The 16,873-nt window shown below is 44.6% G+C and overlaps 1 protein-coding gene across 2 annotated transcripts in view; it reads right to left on the bottom strand.

The window, feature by feature from the left end:
* Nucleotides 1-16,873, bottom strand: part of LOC142245128 (putative methyltransferase DDB_G0268948) — a 108,353-nt gene that overhangs the window by 70,356 nt on the left and 21,124 nt on the right. The gene's annotated exons all lie outside the window — the stretch shown is intronic.

Below are 16,873 nucleotides of genomic sequence, written 5' to 3'. Positions count from 1 at the left end.
CATGTGAAAATAAATGAAAAAAGAAGAAAGACAGTGAAAAACATACAAGTGCTAAAAAGAAAAAGTATTTTAACCCCTTACCAACATATGATGTACTATTACGTCATGTACCAGCTCCCTGATTTTGATACGGACTTGCAAGCCGAGCCTGTATCTTTTCCTACAGATTATGGCTGTCTTTTACAGCCATCATCTGCCTCTAACAGCTGTAGGGAAGTGGAGGTTTATCTACGAGAGTTAAACTGTTTAATTCTGCTGTTAATCTCTCACAAAAGTATGTAATGCAAGTGCGCATGTCCTTCCTCGTTGGTATTGGCACGCCTGTAATATGACCACAATGTGCTGATGGTTTGCCATGACAGCCGGGGGTCTGATGAAGACCTATCATGGTGTTACTTTTTTGAAAACCAGCTTGCAGCTGATGTTCATAGGGCACCATGATTTTTGCTATATACAGCAATGTTGTGGCATGCCCGTATATCACCCCCATTCACTAATTAAAAATTAGGGACAACAAAAAAAAATACACAGATTTGGTATCGCTGCATTTGTAAAAGTTTGAGCTATCAAAATATTAATTAAATTAATCCAATCTGCAAACAGAGTAACAAAAAAAGTCAGAAATGCGGCTTTTTAGCTGCCACAACACAACAAATATGTAATAAGAGGTGATCAAAACATTGCAACTAATCCAGAATGACATCAATAAAAACATTGACTCGAGGTGCAAACAAGAAGCCCTCAGACAGGTCCATATCCTGTAAATTGAAACTGTTATGGCTCTAAGAAAATTGTGACACCAGCGAAAATGTAATTATTTTTAACAAATTTCAGATTTTTTTTCACCGCTTAAAGGAGTTATCCGACATACACTCCAAAAAAAATTGTAAGCTAATCTGTGCTGTATTGTCATATAAATCACCCCTACATTGTTATTTTTAGTTTTCTAACTTTTGTTCCTCTTGAATTCACCCTTTGCGCACGTTGCTTTTTACCTGCTTTTTTGCTGCTTTTTCTTCTGCGCTGTTTAATGCCAAAATCATACCTCCCAACTTTTCAAGAAAGGAAAGAGGGACAAAGTATGCGGCGCGCTGCGCGCGCCGCGGCAAATTTTGACCACGCCCCTAGCCACACCCCTAGCCACACCCATTTAGCAGTAAGGGTCATTCAGCAGATGCCCCGGACTGTTCATTCAAATTTATAGCAGTCAGAATTTTTTTATATTTCTGTGTCACTATATGACATGTTGCTTATTTGTGCCTATCAATCTGTGTTCACACGTTGCATAAATTCTGTTTCTTTTTGTTTCTGCCTGCACTATACTACACAATAACAATCTTCTCTGTTTTTTCCATTTTTGCTGCATTTTTTCTGCCTTTTCTCCACTATTTAATGTGTTTTTGGTTCACATGTGAGTCTGCGTTTCTAAGTGTTTTTATGTACAGAGAAGCTTTTTCCTGCATTTTTTTAAGCTCCACATAGAAACCTCCAGAGAAACCACCCCCCCCCCCCCCCCGAAAACCGCAGAATTCAGCGGCGTCTTTTCATGGAATCACATCCACTTTACTTGGACAAACACAGCAGAATAAATGTGCAAAGAAACAGCAGAAAAATATGCAGCATTTACACTACATGTGAACACGGACTAATTGTCCAAGCAAAGTGGATGAGACGTCCTGAAATCTCCGCTCCTGGTGCGTGGAAAGACGCCGCTGAACTGTGCGGATTTGGTGTTTCTTTCTTTATAAGCTTCAGTATTCACATCAGCAACAAACATGTATCAAATAAGGGGGACAATGTATAAAAAATACCGCAAACACGCAATAATCATAGAACATTGTTATTGCACTCGTGGCGCGGACACCTGCAGAAAAAATGCAGCATTTACGCTATGTGTGAACACGGCCTCAGTGATCCATTTTTATTACATTTTTTTATGGGTTTTAATAAAGAAAAATAATAAATTGCGCCTTTTTTTCCCGCCATTTACCGATCCCCATAAATAATCTGATCGCTGTGTTGTTCAGGTCATTACGATTACAGGGACACCAACTATGTCCATGTTATTTGCTGATTTGTGATGTTTATTATTTTATAAAAAAAAGTGCAATAAAATTACATTATACTATTTTTTTTTTATTATTTTTAGTAACTTTATTAGAACAAAAAAAATCCTCTTTTCCTCTCCCTCTAGAATACAGGACATAGAGATGCTGCTCTGTACAATGTAGCTGTGTGCTGTGTAATCTTGTGTGTAATCAGAGGCTGCATTGTAGGTTCATTTATGTGAATTCCTCCCTCTGACATCATCAATCCTAGTGGCTCAACAGCTAGAGCAGCTAGGAAAGCCAGGAGGTTGCTGCACACAAGTTTTGAACGCTGCTGGTTTGAATCCAAGGTGGTCAAGATGAAAAAAAAATAAAAAAATTGTATTTGTATTTTTTTCCTCATTTCTTTATAGTAGTTTTATGGGAACAAATGAATCTGACTCTTTCACCAACATTGAGATACAGTATTTATCTATCCCTCTATCTATCTATAATTCTATCTATCTATCTATCTATGATTCTATCTCTCTATCTATGATTCTATCTATGATTCTTTATATAGGTACCGTCACACTAAGCAACTTACCAGCGATCCCAACAACGATAGGGATCGCTGGTAAGTTGCTAGGAGGTTGCTGGTGAGATGTCACACTGCGACGCTCCAGCGATCCCACCAGCAACCTGACCTGGCAGGGATCGCTGGAGCGTGGCTACACGAGTTGCTGGTGAGCTCACCAGCAACCAGTGACAAGCCCCCAGCGCAGCGTGGAAGATGCTGCGCTTGGTAACTAAGGTAAATATCGGGTAACCAACCCGATATTTACCTTGGTTACCACCGCACGGAGCTACACGTGCAGAGAGCAGGGAGCAGCGCACACTGAGCGCTGGCTCCTTGCTCTCCTAGTTACAGCACACATCGGGTTAATTAACCCGATGTGTGCTGCAGCTAAATGTGCACAGAGCAGGGAGCAGCGCACAATGCTTAGCGCTGGCTCCTTGCTCTCCTAGTTACAGCACACATCGGGTTAATTAACCCGATGTGTGCTGCAGCTAAATGTGCACAGAGCAGGGAGCAGCGCACAATGCTTAGCGCTGGCTCCCTGCTCTCCTAGTTACAGCATACATCGGGTTAATCCGATGTGTGCTGCAGCTACATGTGCACAGAGCAGGAGCCGGCACTGACAGTGAGAGTGGAGGAGGCTGGTATCGAAGGTAAATATCAGGTAACCAAGGACAGGGCTTCTTGGTTACCCGATGTTTACATTGGTTACCAGCCTCAGCAGAAGCCGGCTCCTGCTGCCTGCACATTTAGTTGTTGCTGTCTCGCTGTCACACACAGCGATCTGTGCTTCACAGCAGGACAGCAACAACTAAAAAATGGCCCAGGACATTCAGCAACAACCAACGACCTCACAGCAGGGGCCAGGTTGTTGCTGGATGTCACACACAACAACATCGCTAGCAACGTCACAAAAGTTGTTCGTTAGCAGCGATGTTGCTAGCGATGTTGCTTAGTGTGACGGGGCCTTATGATTCTATCTATCTATGACTCTATCTATCTATGATTCTATCCCTCTATCTATGATTCTATATCTATCTGTCGTGTATCTATATATCCCTCTATCATCCATCCCTCTATCATCCATCCATCCCACTATCATCCATCCATCCCTCCCTCTATCCCTCCATTCATCCCTCTATTATCCATCCATCCATCCCTGCCTCTATCCCTCCATTCATCCCTCCCTCTATCCCTCCATTCATCCCTCCATTCATCCCTCTATCATCCATCCCTCCATTCATCCCTCCATTCATCCCTCTATCCCTCCATTCATCCCTCCATTCATCCCTCTACCCCTCCATTCATCCCTCCCTCTATCCCTCCATCCATCCCTCCATTCATCCCTCTATCATCCATCCATCCCTCCCTCTATCCCTCCTTTCATCCCTCTATCCCTCCATTTATCCCTCCTTCTATCCCTCCATTCATCCCTCCATTAATCCCTCTATCATCCATCCCTCCCTCTATCCCTCCATTCATCCCTCAATTCATCCCTCTATCATCCATCCATCCCTGCCTCTATCCCTCCATTCATCCCTCTATCCCTCCATTCATCCCTCCCTCTATCCCTCCATTCATCCCTCCATTCATCCCTCTATCATCCATCCATCCCTCCCTCTATCCCTCCATTCATCCCTCTATCCCTCCATTCATCCCTCCATTCATCCCTCTACCCCTCCATTCATCCCTCCCTCTATCCCTCCATCCATCCTTCCATTCATCCCTCTATCATCCATCCATCCCTCCCTCTATCCCTCCTTTCATCCCTCTATCCCTCCATTTATCCCTCCTTCTATCCCTCCATTCATCCCTCCATTAATCCCTCTATCATCCATCCCTCCCTCTATCCCTCCATTCATCCCTCAATTCATCCCTCTATCATCCATCCATCCCTGCCTCTATCCCTCCATTCATCCCTCTATCCCTCCATTCATCCCTCCTTCTATCCCTCCATTCATCCCTCTATCATCCATCCATCCCTCCCTCTATCCCTCCATTCATCCCTCCATTCATCCCTCTATTATCCATCCATCCATCCCTGCCTCTATCCCTCCATTCATCCCTCTATCCCTCCATTCATCCCTCCCTCTATCCCTCCATTCATCCCTCCATTCATCCCTCTATCATCCATCCATCCCTCCCTCTATCCTTCCATTCATCCCTCCATTCATCCCTCTATCATCCATCCATCCCTCCCTCTATCCCTCCTTTCATCCCTCTATCCCTCCATTCATCCCTCTATCATCCATCCATCCCTCCCTCTATCCCTCCATTCATCCCTCCATTCATCCATCCCACCATCCATCTTTGCAGCTGAATAATCTGCTTCTGGTGTCTCACCTGCAGTATAGAGGTCAAGATAACAAAATCTTGCTATTGCTTTCAATAGAGGCAGTAGCTCAGTGGTTAGAGCTGCTGCCTTTGAAACAAAGAACTCACAGCTCCACGAGTTCGAGTCCCAGCCGCCCCGAAAATCCAATGATAATTTAATTTAATTTATTCACTTCACTGAGGGGAGGAGCCGGGACATCAGCTGTGAGCCACGGGAGTGCGGGACAGCCCTGATAAATCGTGCAAGTCCCGCAGAATCCGGGACGGTTGGGGAGGTATGCCAAAATGGATGTGTTCTTCTATTCAAGCAAAGTCTATGGGAATTTGGGTTTCTTGTTCACACTATGTTGTTCAAAATGCTGCCTTTTTGTGGCAGAACTTTGGTCAAAAACTCAGCTTTGCAGTGCAAAACCCAAATGGCAAAAACAATTGACATGTTGCTTCTTTGAAAAGCTGAGTTTTTGACCAAAGTTCTGCCACAAAAAGGCAGCATTTTGAACAACATAGTGTGAACAAGAAACCCAAATTCCCATAGACTTTCCTTGAATAGAAGAACACATCCATTTTGGCATTAAACAGCGCAGAAGAAAAAGCAGCAAAAAAGCAGGTAAAAAGCAGGTAAAAAGCAGGTAAAAAGCAACGTGCGCACATACCCTTATTCTCTGCAGAACCTTGTTTACATTCAGCTCCAGCAAACATGACAATTTCCTGTATTCTTGGTTGCCAAACCTCAGTCAGAGCTGGCACCACCCAGCCTCAGTGTCCAGAAACGCCCCCTGCCCTCCCTCTGCACATTCAATGGCTGTCAGTATTCTGCCCGGCACCTGACCTCTCAGTATGTGACAGAGCAGAGATCCAGCTTCTCTCATCTGTGACACAGCAATCAGCTCACATCCCATCAACAATGGTAACAGAAAGAGTTGTTACATGTTCCTCACCCCTTATAAATAAATGAATACTGTGTAAGGCCCCCTTCACACGTCAGTGATTCTGGGACGTTTGTACTTTTTTTTAAATGTACCAGAATCACTGACATACGCAGACCCATTATAATGAATGGGTCTGCTCACACGTCAGCGATTTGTCACTGCACGTGTCTCCGTGCAGCGTACCCGCGTGTGCGTGATTGCCGCACGGAGACATGTCCATTTGTTTCTGGCATCACTGATGTCTCACGGACCACGCAGTGGTGTGGTCCGTGAAACACGTGCCAGAAAAAAACGTGCTTTTAAAATAAAAAACATTTTAACTCACCCGGCGTCCAGCGATGTCCTCTGCAGCCCGTGCAGCTTGCTGCTTCTGAGCCGGCTCATTATTGTCGCGCATATTCATGATGCGCGACACAGCCGACCCTGAAGCAGCTGCTGCGGGGGTCAGCGCCGGCCGGATGCTGCACCGCGGGAGCGATCAGCACCATGGAGAGCGGGAGCGCGCACAGGTGAGTTAATCTCTATGTGCAATCACGGGCCACGGAGAACGGATCCCGGATTGCACTTAGACAACCCACGTGTGCCGTGAATCACGGCACACGCAGGGACATGTGCGTGTTTTACACGCCAGTGAAAAACGTCACTGTTTTTCACTGACGTGTGAAACGGGCCTAAGGCAGACTATATAGCACCCAATGTTAGTCTATAGTAGATATATACGCCATGTATGTATGGTACATGTGTGTGTGTGCGTGGTTTGTGTCATATAGTTATGTGTATACATATATATATATATATATATATATATATATATATATATGCACATAGATTCTCCAGGCTTATCCCTCTATGTGTCACTATATGAATTGACACATTGGGCTACGAATGTAGAGTGTGCAGATTGCATACGAGTGGTCACATGACCATTCATTTTGACTGTTGACAACTGTGTCTGCTGCATGTGATGTGAGGATTCACATATCTACACTGTGTAGCAGCAAGCAAGAAATAGTGCGATAATAATAATAATCATGATCATCTACAATAAAATATAATTACTGCAGATTTTTGTGAAAAATCTTGACCACTATTTTTTCCTTGGGCTACATGATATTTTGGTCATGCTGTCATACATCACAGCATGGCTATGTCACTACTAGCATGATGCAGGTCTGTGAGGTGGCTTTCATTTCCGCACTGTCTCGTTCACCGTCTGTCTCGTTCACCGTCTGTCTCTGTCTGTCTCTAGCTTTCCGTCTCTTTTCTTTCCCTGTCTGTCTCTCTCTATCCGTCTCCCCACTGACATCTTATTACCTCTTATACTAACACTGCCCTTTGTTACTATAGTAACTAATCACAGCTGAGATTAATAAACTGTAGTTCCAGGCTCCATTCACTTTAATGGAGTCATGTTTTTTGGAGAGTAACTGTAAAGCGCAGGGTTAAATTTTCCTGTGAAACCGTAGTCTACGACGCTCCCTGGGTCACATGGGTCATCTGTGCAAAAAAACATTATTGTAAATGAGATAGTGCGGATTCCTTTAGCGGACTCACACACACACACACACACACACACACACACACTCAGCTTTATATATTAGATTATATAGCTGGGTAACAGTTAGAAGAAGAGGTAGGGGGAAAAGTGTCAGGGAGCCTAGTCCAGACCTGGCACAACCTAGTAAATATGCCTGTTTGGCTGATATTAGGAATGAAGGGCCTGGACTAGGGTCACTACAGCAGGATGTTGCTCCTAGCAACCAGGAAAACAACTGCTGTAGGAAGGAGGGAAATAGGAGTGCAGCAAAGCCCAGACAGATGTTGGTGGTAGGGGACTCTATAATTAGGCGGACAGACAGGGTCATCTGTCGCCGAGACCGTGAATGCCGAACAGTGTGTTGTCTGCCGGGTGCTCGGGTTCGGCATATTGCGGATCGGATAGACAGATTGCTGGGTGGGGCTGGGGAAAACCCAGCGGTCATGGTGCACATTGGTACTAATGACAAAGTTAGAGGCAGGTGGAAGGTCCTTAAAAATGATTACAGGGAACTAGGAGAGTCCAGGACCTCCAAGGTGGTGTTGATAGAGCAGATAGAGACAGTGAGACAGTAGGGGTCAATGAAGGATTAGGGGGGGATGGGACATACAAGGAATGTAGGGAGGCTAGGAGTAATAAAGGTGTTAATAGGATTAAATGTCTACTGGCAAATGCAAGAAGTCTTGCAAACAAAATGAATGAATTGGAGACTCTTATGTCAACCATGGATTATGATGTGGTGGGCATTACAGAAACCTGGCTGGATGAAAGCCATGACTGGGTGACAAATATACAGGGTTATAGTACATTTAGGAAGGACAGGAAAGGCCAAAAAGGTGGTGGGGTGTGTATATTTATTAAATCTAACCTAAAACCTGTGTTGTATGATGACATTGAGGGGAACAGCAACAATGTAGAGTCAGTATGGGTAAATGTACATGGGGAGGGGAATAATGGAAAAATGCTAATTGGAGTTTGCTATAAGCCTCCTAACATACCTCAACAAATTGAGGGTGAAATGCTGGAACAAATTGAAAAGGCAGCTAATAATAATAATCGGGTTCTTATTATGGGGGATTTCAACTATCCAGACATTCAGTGGGACATAGAATCTTCTGGTTGTGCTAAAAGCTGTAAGTTCTTATCTACTATTCAAGACCATTTCCTCTCTCAGATGGTAGGTGAACCGACCAGGGGAGATAATTTGCTAGATCTGGTCCTGTCAAATAGACCGGATACAATTTCAGATCTACAGGTCCGGGAGCACTTGGGCACCAGCGATCATAATATGGTAAGCTTCAACATAATATTCAATAGAACATTTCAAAGGGGGAATGCTAAAACCTGGAATTTTAGGAAAGCTGATTTCAACAAATTAAGGGAAGAGCTTAAATGTGTAGATTGGGACAAAGTCATGGTAACTGGGGATACCGAACATAAATGGGGTAAGTTTAAGGATATACTACTAGAGTCCTGTAAAAAACGTATACCCTCTGGTAATAAAATGTCCAGGAATAAAAAGAAACCACTATGGATAAATAAGACTGTACAAAGTATAATAAAACAAAAACAAAGGGCATTTAAAATCTTAAAGGCTGAGAATACAGAAATAGCATTTCAGAAGTATAAAGATATCAATAGGAAATGTAAAAAAGAAATCAAACAAGCAAAATTAGCTACTGAAACAAAAATCGCCAATGACATTAAAATAAATCCCAAAATCTTTTATAAATACATTAATGCCAAAAGGAAAACAAAGGATAGTATCGGCCCCTTAAAATATAATAAGTTAGTTATAGAGGACAAACAAAAGACTGAGATATTAAATAGGCATTTCTCATCTGTATTCACAAAGGAACTGACTGTACCAGGGATCATTCAACAAGTGAAATATCAAAGTTCACCACCCGATATAATTAATTTAACACAAGATGAAGTACGCATACGTCTGAGTAAATTAAACATTGACAAATCCCCAGGGCCAGATGGCATTCATCCACGAATATTGAGGGAATTGAGCTCCGTAATCGACAGACCGCTGTATCTCATCTTTTTAGACTCACTTGTAACAGGGTTGGTGCCTCAGGATTGGAGGATTGCTGATGTGGTACCGATATTTAAGAAAGGTAAGAGGGTAGATCCAGGTAACTACCGTCCAGTAAGCCTGACATCAGTAGTATGCAAAGTTTTTGAGGGCATTTTAAGGGATGACATGCAAAAATATATTGCAGAAAATAATATGATAACTGACAAACAGCATGGATTCATGAAAGATAAGTCGTGTCTAACCAACCTGTTGGGGTCCTATGAGGGGGTAAGTGCAAACCTGGATATTGGTAATGCAGCTGATGTGATTTATTTGGACTTTGCAAAGGCATTTGATACAGTACCACATAATAGCCTTATACTAAAGCTCCAGAAGCAAGGACTAGGGGACACAATATGCAACTGGGCAAGGAATTGGCTAAAAGATAGGAAACAAAGAGTAGTCATAAATGGTACATTCTCTAAATGGGCTATAGTCAGCAGTGGGGTGCCGCAGGGATCTGTGCTTGGACCGATTCTTTTTAATCACTTTATTAATGACCTTGTGAATGGGATTGATAGTACAGTGTCAGTCTTTGCCGATGACACCAAACTATGTAGGATATTAAAAACTGACCTGGATAGTACAATATTACAAAAAGATCTGGATAAGATGTCAGAATGGGCAGATATTTGGCAAATGAGATTTAATGTTGATAAATGTAAAGTAATGCACCTAGGACGGAGTAATCCTATAACTGCGTATACATTAAATGGAAGTAAACTCGGGACTACAGAACAGGAGAAGGACTTGGGTATTCTCATTACAAATAAGCTGAGCAGCAGCACTCAATGTCAAGCAGCAGCTGCTAAAGCAAACAAGATTTTAGGGTGTATAAAAAGAGAGATTAGATCCCGTGATCCCAACGTATTGTTACCCCTCTATAAATCACTTGTAAGGCCACATCTGGAATACGGGATCCAGTTTTGGGCTCCACATTTTAAAAAGGACATTCAGAAGTTAGAGTCAGTTCAAAGGCGAGCAACTAGACTATTACAAGGAATGGAAGGCCTCCCATATGATGACAGGTTGAAAAAGTTAGATATGTTTAGCTTAGAAAAAAGACGTCTCAGAGGAGATCTCATTTATATGTATAAATACATGTGTGGTCAATATAAAGGACTGGCACATGACTTATTTCTTCCAAAGACAGTACTAAGGACCAGGGGGCACTCACTGCGAGTGGAAGAAAAGCGATTCCGACAGCTAAATAGGAAAGGGTTCTTTACAGTTAGAGCGGTCAGACTGTGGAATACACTACCACAAGAGGTAGTAATGGCCGATACTATAACAGCTTTTAAAAAAGGGCTGGATGATGTCCTCAGTACACAAAACATTGTTGGTTATAAATGACTTAGTGACTAAATGTAGAACTGGTGGAGGAAGGTTGAACTAGATGGACCTAGGTCTTTTTTCAACCTAAGTAACTATGTAACTATGTAACTGTGTGGCATCTGTTGCGTTCTGTATATGGTCCGTGTGTCATCTGCGTACCTTCCTATTTTTTTCATACTGCAAAAAAACGGAAGCAGCTAGATAGATAGAGGGATAGATAGAGACAGATAGCTAGAGGGATAAATAGAGGGATGGATGAATGAATCAAGGGATAGATAGAGGGATAGATAATAGATGAGAAAGACCAATATAATGTCCTACCCCCCCCCCCGCATATTCTAAGCTGGCACCCTTTAGTGCCTTTCATGTTTCATGTGGCACTAAAGGGTGCTTAGCCTTGTATTTAGCCAATAAATAAATAAATAATTAAAAAAAAAACAACGTGAGGTCCCCCCTATCTTTTGTAGCCAGCTAGGGTAAAGCAGGCGGCTGCAGCCTGCAGACCACAGCTGGCAGCTTCACCTTGGCTGGTAATCCAAAACAGAGGGCACCCCACGCTATTTAAAATTAAATAAATAATTTAAAACAAAAAACGTGGGGTCCCCCCCAAATTGCATCACCAGCCAAGGTAAAGCGGACAGCTGTGGTCTGGTATTCTCAGACTAGGGAGGTCCACCGTTATTGGACACTCCCCAGCCTAAAAATAGCAGGCTACAGCTGCCCCAGAAGTGGCGCATCCATTGGATGTGCCAATCCTGGCGCTTTGCCCCAACTCATCCCGTTGCCCTGGTGCGTTGGCAAACGGGGTAATATATGGGGTTGATGCCAGATGTGTAATGTCACCTGGCATCAAGCCCTGGGGTTGGTGAGGTCAGGCGTCTATCAGATACTCGACATCACCAACCCAGTCAGTAAGAAATAAAAAATAGACAACAAAAAAAGTTTTATTTGAAAAAACACTCCCCACATTCCCTCTTTCAACAATTTATTGACAAGAACAATCCAATCCGGGTCCGGCGTAATCCAATAAGGGGGTCGCACGGCGATCCATACCATAGTCAATGAGACTCCCAGTCAATGAAGAACAAAATGTTCCCCATTGGCTGGGAGAGCCGTGCAGTGACCTGAGCTAACATCAATAGGTCAGCCCAGGTCACTGCACGGGATGCCGAGCGCTGCCATCAGGAGGTTAGATGAGATCATTACCTGCAGTAACGATCTCCTGCACTGCCGACGTCAGCGCTGTCACTGACTTCTATGCCCGCTGCGTTCTACGCAGTATCGCGAGAGCCCGTGATGTCACTGCTAGTGACAGTCTCGGGCCGCCCGCGAGACGGGCAGAGAAGGCAGTGACCGCGGTGACGTCAGGAGGCAGGAGATCGTCACAGCAGGTAATTATCTCATCTAATCTAACCTGCAGCTACATGTGCAGAGAGCAAGGAGCCGCGCACACTGAGCGCTGGCTCCTTGCTCTCCTAGCTACAGTACACATCGGGTTAATTAACCCGATATGTACTGCAGCTACATGTCACAGTGCAGAGAGCAGGGAGCCGCGCACACTGCTTAGCGCTGGCTCCCTGCTCTCCTAGCTACAGTACACATCGGGTTAATTAACCCGATGTGTACTGCAGCTACATGTCACAGTGCAGAGAGCAGGGAGCCGCGCACACTGCTTAGCGCTGGCTCCTTGCTCTCCTAGCTACAGTACACATCGGGTTAATTACATGATGTGTACTGCAGCTACATGTGCACAGAGCAGGAGCCGGCGCTGGCAGCGTGAGAGCGGCGAGCGGCGGAGGCTGGTAACTAAGGTAAATATCGGGTAACCACCTTGGTTACCCGATGTTTACCGTGGTTACAGATTACCGCAGGCTGCCAGACGCCGACTCCTGCTCCCTGCTCGCTTCATTTCGTCGCTCTCTCGCTGTCACACACAGCGATCTGTGCGTCACAGCGGGAGAGCGACGATCAAAAAATGAAGCTGGACATTCAGCAACGAGCGGCGACCTCACAGCAGGGGCCAGCTCGTTGCTGGATGTCACACACAGCGACAGCGACGGGACGTCGCTGCAACGTCACAGTCATGGTGACGTAGCAGCGACGTCGTCGTCGCTGTGTGTGACACCACCTTTAGCAGTCAGTGTCCCGCTCCCTGCCAGCCTCGCGGCGTGAGAAGCTGCTGATACTGCGGGCAGACACTGACATTGCAGTGCGGGCAGCTGCGGGGCTGGCAGGGAGCGGGACACAGACTGCATGGGCAGTGATGACAAGCAGCGCTCGTCATCCCCGCGGCTGCACGCACTGCAGGGTGAGAAGCAGCTTATACTGCAGAGGGGGGCAAACACTAACACGCTGCAGTGCGGGCATCCGCGGGGCTGGCGCGGGACACAGACTGTACACACACAGATGACCCATGATGACACAGACAGCGCGCACAGGGGAGGGGGGGGAGACAGTTCCCAGGGCGTCAGGCAGTAAACATGATAAAGCGCTGGGGACACAGCGCTGACAGTGTATCTGACAGCAAGTGTTCCTTGCCATATTGAACTGGACACTGAATCGGCTGGAATTCAGGGCGCACGTAGCTGGGCACAGGAGGCGGGGGAGGGAGACTACGGAGTGTGTGGGAGGTTGTGGGCAGAGTACGGGGTGCAGGGGAATGTGTGGGAGGGTGCAGGGAACGGGGGCGGTTACTCCACGCACTGTACAGCCCAGCAGGGAGGCGACATGCTGTTCCAGATTTGCATGTCAACATGGCCCTGCCCATGTAGACATGAAATGACCGGAAGCAGCAAAATCGCGACAGGAGCGGTCACATGACCACTCTGAGCCAGGGGAGAGGGGCTGACAGCAGGGCAGGTAAGTGGTCTCGATCTACTTACCTGCCCCAATGTAGCCCAATAGTGTAATAATGAGAAAAAGTCAAAAGAAGCCGGATAACCCCTTTAACTAAAATAAAAGCTATACATGTTTAGTATCTGTAGAATTATAATTCCAGGTAATTTTTTTCTGTACGATGAACAATGTAAATAAAAAAAAAAAAAATGAAAATACTGTGGAATTGCTTTTATTTTTGTTGCTTCACTGCCCTTGGAATTGTTTCCTGTTTTGCAGTACATCACTTGATAAAATGGATGATGTCATTCAAAATTACAACTCATCCTGTAAAAAAACAAGCCCCCACACGGCTAAGAAAAAATAAAAAATGTTTTGGCTCTTGGAATAAGGGAGGAAAAAACAAAATTGCAAAAACTGAATATCGTATGGTGGGGAAAAGGTTAATGGAGTGCATTACTAAACTCTGAGTAAGCCATAGGAGAACATATTGATTGCGACACCACACATAATCAAGGAGTGTTCACAGAAAGCAAATTTGCAGCGGACACTCTCTGCAGGGGCAGATTCGTAACAAATTATGCTGCTGAACAAAAATATAAAAGCAACACTTGCTTTGTTCCCATTTTTCATTAGCTGAACTCAAATATCAGAGGCCTTGTTCACACAATGCGTTTTTACCCTCTTTTTTGCGTTTTTGCTGCAGAAATTTCTTGAGAAAATGGTTGTAACCTTTCTGCAGACTTTCCCCAGCAAAACCTATGGAAATAAAATTACTGTGCGCACACTGCGTTTTTTTCTCAAGAAAATTCTTTCTGCAGAATTTCTTGAGAAAAAGAATGTACGTCACTTCTTTTCTGCAGGTACCTGCGCTTTTTGCCCTTTAGAATGTAAGCCCGCAAGGGCAGGGTCCTCTTCCCTCTGTACTAGTCTGTCTATTGTAACTTGTATATGTATTCTGTATGTAACCCCTTCTCATGTACAGCACCATGGAATCAATCTATATTCTATTATCATGGAATTATCTATAAATAAATAATAATAATAATAATAATAATAATAATAATAATAATAATAATAAATAATGCTAAAAAAACGCAGGGACCAACCTGCGGAAAAAACGCACCAAAACCGCATCAAAAATGCACAAAAATGCGGTTTTCGTTGCGTTATCGGTACGTTTTTTTGAACGCAAGTGCGTTAATCTTTCAGACTCTCAAGAAATTTCTTGAGAAAAATACTTTTTCTAGTGTGAACAGAGCCTTACCACGGATTTGCCGCGGATTTGCTCCAGAAAATGATTCTAACATTTATGCAGTCATTCCCCAGCAAAACCTATGGGTATAAAAAATGCTGTACGCACACTGCTTTTTTTATACCTGCAGCTTTACCCGCGGAATTTCCGCTGCGGAATTAATGTAAATGTCACTTCCTTTCTGCAGGTACCTGCGGTTTTTGCCATAGATAATGGTAAAAAAACGCAAGGACCAACTCGCAAAAAAACTGCGGCAAAACCGCAGCAAATCATGGCAAAAACGCAGGTGCGGTTTTACCGCGTTTTTTGCCACAGGTGCGGTATTCTGCCAGAGGGTGTAGAATAAGTCTATTTTCTAGTGTGCACATAGTCTAAAGCGGGCTTTACACACAGCGACATCGCTAGCGATGTCGCTGGTGAAAGCACCCGCTCCCGTTGGTTGTGTGTCACGGGCAAATCGCTGCCCGTGGCGCACAACATCGCTAGGATCCGTCACACGTACTTACCTGCTTAGTGATGTCGCTGTGACCGGCGAACTGCCTCCTTTCTAAGGGGGCGGTTAATTCGGCGTCACAGCGGCATCACTAAGCGGCCACCCAATAGAAGCGGAGGGGCAGAGATGAGCGGGCGGAACATCCCGCCCACCTCCTTCCTTCCTCATTGCGGGTGTCCGCAGGTACGGTGATGTTCCTCTTTCCTGCAGTGTCACACATAGTGATGTGTGCTGCCTCAGGAACGATGAACAACCTGCGTCCTGCAACAGCATCGATAAACGACGTGTCAACGATCAACGATTAGGTGAGTAATTTTGATCGTTAACGGCCCCTCATTAGTGTGGAGTAGGAAACTGGATAGTGGATAGTGGGAGCATTACCTAGTAGAAGACTACATAGGTAAGGATAGTTGACCTCGGGGAGATCAACATCCAACACCGCGGAGACACTATCACATATTTTTCAATGCAGTGACACTAGAACAAGGCCCCCTGGGAAAATATGCAAAACAAGAATGCTACAGAGACACCATCACATGTTTCTCAATGCTGGCAAGAAACTAGCCAGGTCTTTCATCATTGAGAAACATGTGATGGTGTCTCCATGGCATTCTTGTTTTGCATATTTTCCCAGGGGGCATTGTTCTAGTGTCACTGCGTTGAGAAACACGTGATTGTGCCTCTGCGGTGTTGGATGTTGATCTCCCTGAGGTCAACCATCCTTACCTATGTAGTCTTCTACTAGGCAATGCTCCCACTAGCCAGTTTCCTACTCCACACTGATGAGGGGCAAATACCCCGAAACAGCTGTCTGTGGATGGATACCATGTTTTGGTATAGGCGGTTTCCTTGACTGGAGACTGCCCTTCCCGTGGTTGTTCCTTCCCGGTGAAAGATCTGGCTAGCTTCCTGCCAGCGTTGAGAAACATGTGATGGTGTCTCCACGGCATTATTGTTTTGCATATTCTCCCAAGGAGCCTTGTTCTTGTGTCACTGCATTGAGAAACACGTGATGGTGTCTCCGCGGTGTTGGATGTTGATCTCCCCGAGGTCAACCATCCTTTCCTTTATAGTTACTATTTGTCCATCTCTAATAGGTACTTAATATAATCACATATAGCAAACCATTGAAAAGGGGATTAAAATGCCCCAAAGGAACTAATGATGGTCAGGAAACCTTTCTGGGTGGAAATATATTGACACTATAACATAATTTAATATACTGTAGATAACACAGTAATCTAACCCTGCAAAATGAGATCATGAATGCTGAACCCAGGATCATCCCAAATAGAGTTGAAGTAAGGCTATGTTCACACACTGCATCTTTTACTGCATTTTTGGTGCGTTTTTGAGTTCACTAAGATGCACCAAAATGCATGCCTTTCCTTCTCCCAGCAAAGTCTATGAGATTTCAATTTTGCTGTCCACACTGTGCATCTTTTTTTGGTTGCATCTTGGC

Source organism: Anomaloglossus baeobatrachus, chromosome 7, assembly GCF_048569485.1.
Source record: "Anomaloglossus baeobatrachus isolate aAnoBae1 chromosome 7, aAnoBae1.hap1, whole genome shotgun sequence".
NCBI lineage: Eukaryota > Metazoa > Chordata > Amphibia > Anura > Aromobatidae > Anomaloglossus > Anomaloglossus baeobatrachus.
This window is presented reverse-complemented; position numbering and strand designations above follow the sequence as displayed.